Source organism: Triticum urartu, chromosome 7 (assembly GCF_003073215.2).
Source record: "Triticum urartu cultivar G1812 chromosome 7, Tu2.1, whole genome shotgun sequence".
In the NCBI taxonomy this organism is placed as follows: domain Eukaryota; kingdom Viridiplantae; phylum Streptophyta; class Magnoliopsida; order Poales; family Poaceae; genus Triticum; species Triticum urartu.
In genome coordinates, this window is record NC_053028.1 from 295529716 (window position 1) to 295535106 (window position 5391).

The 5391-nt window shown below is 40.2% G+C and overlaps 1 pseudogene; it reads left to right on the forward strand.

The window, feature by feature from the left end:
- The first annotated feature begins 2824 nt into the window (after nucleotides 1–2824).
- LOC125518774 lies at nucleotides 2825–3610 on the forward strand (annotated as a pseudogene).
- The last annotated feature ends 1781 nt before the right edge of the window (nucleotides 3611–5391 follow it).

Here is a 5391-nt window from a genome sequence, read left to right on the forward strand (position 1 = left end):
TTTTTCACAAGAGGTGGATCAAAACTTTTTACACCCAACCATTTGGTTAATTGTGCATTAAATATGGCCTAGTATTTTACAAAAATGATTTGGTCCAATTATGCAACAATAATTATTTGGGAGGTCCTTCACAAAAAAACCTCCTTTTGGGCACTCGAAAAATGTAAAATGGTTTTTTCATGCAAAGAAAATGAAAACTTCCTTAGGCAACATTGTTTGCCATTCCAATATGCACCCTTGTGCACAATATGAGATCATTTGAACAAACTATGCCATGAATGTGGCCATAAGATTGATCAGTTGGCTTGAAAGCCATTGATCTCGACACATGACAGCTCGTTTCTGAGAACACTTTTTTTAAAATAATTGCCGTATTACAAGTTTATTATTTTTCCTGGCAACTTGGCCACATATAATGACACAATGCGAAGGTTTCCAATTTTTTGTTTTTTTTTGAATTTTTTATGCCCGTTTCAAAATGCAGTCAAAACGGTGGGAATGATCGTTCCTAGATTGTGGTTGAATCTTGGAATTTTTTTGGTGTTTGTCTGATTAAATAGATACTTATGTACCTAGAAATGATTTTTGTAAAACATAAAGAGCAAACTACAAGATAGCTACAGTTCAAATTTGACCCGCTTCCAACTGAATCGGCGGAAATTTGTCTTTTTCACGAGAGGTGGATCAAAACTTTTTACACCCAACCATTTGATTAATTGTGCATTAAATATGGCCTAGTATTTTAGAAAAAAGATTTGGTCCAATTATGCAACAATTATTTGGGAGATCCTTCACAAAAAAACCTCCTTTTGGGCACTCAAAAAATGGAAAATGGTTTTTTTGTCCAAAGAAAATGAAAAATTCCTTAGGCAACATTGTTTGCCATTCCAATATGCACCCTTGTGCACAATATGAGATCATTTGAACAAACTATGCCATGAATGTGGCCATAAGATTAATCATTTGGCTTGAAAGCCATTGATCTCGACACATGACAGCTCGTTTCTGAGAACACTTTTTTAAAATAATTGCCGTATTACAAGTTCATTATTTTTCCTAGGAACTTGCCACATATAATGACACAATGCGAAGGTTTCCCAATTTTTTGTTTTTTTGAATTTTTTATGCCCGTTTCAAAATGCAATCAAAACGGTGGGAATGATCGTTCCTAGCTAGTGGTTGAATCTTGGAATTTTTTTGGTGTTTGTCTGATTAAATAGATACTTATGTACCTAGAAATGATTTTTGTAAAAAATAAAGAGCAAACTACAAGGTAGCTAGAGTTCAAATTTGACCCGCTTCCAACTGAATCGGCGGAAATTTGTCTTTTTCACGAGAGGTGGATCAAAACTTTTTACACCCAACCATTTGATTAATTGTGCATTAAATATGGCCTAGTATTTTAGAAAAATGATTTGGTCCAATTATGCAACAATTATTTGGGAGATCCTTCACAAAAAAACCTCCTTTTGGGCACTCGAAAAATGGAAAATGGTTTTTTTGTCCAAAGAAAATGAAAACTTCCTTGGGCAACATTGTTTGCCATTCCAATATGCACCCTTGTGCACAATATGAGATCATTTGAACAAACTATGCCATGAATGTGGCCATAAGATTAATCATTTGGCTTGAAAGCCATTTGATCTCCACACATGACAGCTCATTTCTGAGAACACTTTTTTAAAATAATTGCCGTATTACAAGTTTATTATTTTTACTAGGAACTTGGCCACATATAATGACACAATGCGAAGGTTTCCCAATTTTTTTTTTTGAATTTTTTATGCCCGTTTCAAAATGCGGTCAAAACGGCGGGAATGATCGTTCCTAGCTAGTGGTTGAATCTTGGAATTTTTTTGGTGTTTCTCTGATTAAATAGATACTTATGTACCTAGAAATGATTTTTGGAAAAAATAAAGAGCAAACTACAAGGTAGCTACAGTTCAAATTTGACCCGCTTCCAGCTGAATCGGCGGAAATTTGTCTTTTTCACGAGAGGTGGATCAAAACTTTTTACACCCGACCATTTGATCAATTGTGCATTAAATATGGCCTAATATTTCAAAAAATTGATTTGATCCAATTTGTCAACAAATATATTATAGGTCCTTCACAAAAAACTCATTTCAGGGATTCAAAAAATGGAAAATGTCTTTTTTGCCAAAAAAAACTCATGTCTCACGACACCTTTTTAAATATATTTATCTTTCTTCATGTTTGTTATTTTTTTATGAAAACTTGTTCATGTTTTGGTGACACAATGAGAAGGTTTTCCATTTTCTTTTTGAATTTCGCAAGTCATAAAATAGCTGCATGATTTTAATGCATTATTTTTAGGCAACTATGACCTATTTAGATGGTCACAACATCATACTGCATTCTGATTGGTCCGTGGACCTCCCACGTAGATCGTGCATCATACGCCGTCGGATGCTGGCGGATCCAACGGCCGTCCTCAACCCTTCCACACTAACTCCGAAACCCTAGGTCATTTTCCATCCACCCCACGCGCCTCCTTTCTTTCCTCGCTCCCTTCTCCTCCTCTCCCCTTCCAAGTCTTCTCTGTCACGACGCCGCACCTCCCACGATTCGATCCAATCCTCTCCCCCGATCCCACCTGCCGGCGGCGACCTCCTCTCAACCAGCCCTGCCGACGGCCTTCAGATCCAACCCGGCTCAAGCCCAACTCCTACCCCGCGACCATGGCCATGGCAGGGGGAGCCCGAATCCCTAGCCTGTGGTGGCTAGGGTTTCGGTCTCCTCCAACTTGATCCCGCGCTGCTCCGGTGAATCCTGAGCCCTCAAGCGCCGGTCCATCTCCGGGATGGCCTTGATCTGCTCGAGGAAGACCGGTTCTTCGTCAACCTGCAAGGATGCGCGCCAGCAGCAGCGATCTCCTCTCCGGTGAGCCCTCCAATGGCGACAAGGATGGTCTCCCCCTCCCAAATCAATCACGGGCTCCCAAATCTCCCTCTGCTCCTCAAGGTCCGACCCATCTCCCCTCTCAGATTTCAGTTTTTTCTTGATTTGGTACGGTGGTGGTTCACCTCTATCCCCCCTCTCTCACTCTCTGTGCTTGTAGCGGCTGTTCCCCCCAACCTCCGGTCCATGCGCGCGGCTGTTCGTCCACTCGAGCGAGCAGGATCCTGGAAGGGAAGGCGACGGTGAGGACACCGACATGCCGGCCAAGATGCAGCTGCAGGCCACGTCGGCGGCGTCCAGGGCGCTCGACCGCTTCGACGTCCTCGGCTGTCGGAGCATCACGGCGCACATCAAGATGGTGAGAAACTTGCCAATACCGCCCCTAAATCTATAGCCTCTGAATCTGCAAGTAACAAGCTAGAGACAGTCTTGCAAGAGAAAGAACGATGTACTTGAACATAAATCAGCAGTTAGTTGCGCAAGTGCTGCCGAATGATTGGATCTGATTTGGACGGCTGCACTGCAGGAGTTCGACATGATCCATGGCCCGAGGTGGCAGTGCATGGTGGGCTGCAGCTTCAGCTGGTACTTCACGCACAGCAAGGGGAGCTTCATATACTTCAAGTTCGAGTTGCTCAGGTTCCTCGTCTTCAAAGGCATGGCGGATGAGCAACCGCTGCCGTGCTGATTTTATCTGTAGGTTTAAGTGACAAGGTGCGCATACAACTTGTGATGCATTTTCCTGGTCTGTAGGTTTACATGAGTTCTGATCTGATGGTGGCATTTTGCAATTCTGATCAGTATAAATAATGGCTATTGAAGATCCATTTATACTTCCACATGGTTTCAGAATCTGGATAGAATCACTATATCAGTTTTGTGATTCGTTCTGTAGCTTGCGTTTGGTAATTGGAAATAACAGAATAGAAATTTGGAATTTTTTTGACACGCCATATAGTATACTGAAAACCACCTTTCTTCTAGTGCTGCTACACAACGCTAGTTAGGATGAGTACAACTACATTTTTATCTATCTGAAAAATGGTGCAAAGATATACTAGTACTTGCCTTGGTGATATGACACATCCATGGTGCGATTTAATTAGATTCAAACTTCGATAGGCCAGGGCGTGTGCATGTATTAGCATGGAACAATTACTACTAATTAATGAAGGAAGCACACTTGTTCACATAAAGGAAGATATGTCTGTGTTAGTATTAGTGTTCTTGATCTTACCTGATAGACTTGTTTTTACTAATGTAAACAAATAAAATCAGATTGTTTGCATAAATCATTCTCACTTTTAATTGAGTTCTAAGTACGTAGTGTCTTTAGTTCTTTGCTTATATTATAGTCAGCATTATACCTTGTGACTGAATGATGTGTTATTTAGTTAGCTAAGCAGTATCTTTAGTTTTCTGATGATTGCTCAACTCTCAATTCTGAATAAATAAGTAGCTGGCCCTATTAGTTCTTTCTTTCTTGAGGGCTATGAGTTGATGGCCATGCTGCTGTTTTACTCTGCTTGATAATTCTTTTACTATCCAGTCTGCTCTCTGCATAGTTTCCGGTTGCATATAAAATGATAAAACAGTGGTGATGTGAGGTCCGACAATGGTTTGTAATTTTGGTTTCATCCCCAACCTCTCCAGCTAGCTTCTTCTTCACATCATATCATATTTGCACCTGCTGCATCATGGATTGGATGGTCACCTACTAGCTAAGTTGCTTAGCATGTATTGCCATCGAATTGGTCAATACTGTTTCACTTTGCTTGTTTCTTATACTAGGTCTATCAGTTACAGCATAAACAAACAAATTGCTTAGCTCTCAACTATGAATACATAGCTAGCTAAACTTGTTCTTTCTTTCTTTCTTTAGAGCTATGACTTATATGGGTCAAGCTGCTGTTTTGCTGTACTCAATGATACTATTGCTGCATGTATACTGATACATGTGGTGATATTTTACTGAACTTAAGTTGTGAATGTACAATTATTTTCCTGCTGCTACTTATCCCTGGCTCACCTATTCTAGTTGGTTTCAATTGATATTTGTCTCGTCCAGCACTCTGACTATAAATTTGTTGCTTTAATCCTGATGATATTGTAGTATAAGGTGGAACACCATATTCCTGTTCTAATCCAAAAGGAATAAAGCAATCATGTTTGTTTGCTTGGTGCGTGTCGATCATAAAAGGCCGAAGAAACATGACAAGTGAACACTTTGAGGCTCTGTTTCCTGTTCCCTGTTGTAGTTTCTTGATTTATTTTGCATATGCAGCACATCATCTTGAATACCATCTGTTTGTATATGCTTAGGGTATGCATGATGCCTATGCTCTGTATTAGATCAGTATGTTAATATTAGTAGGCATATATCCATGTATGAGCAGTGCATAGTGCAGTTGGCCATATTCTAGCTCATATGGATCTTCCTGTGATATGGTGCAGTCCTGTTTTGTTTCA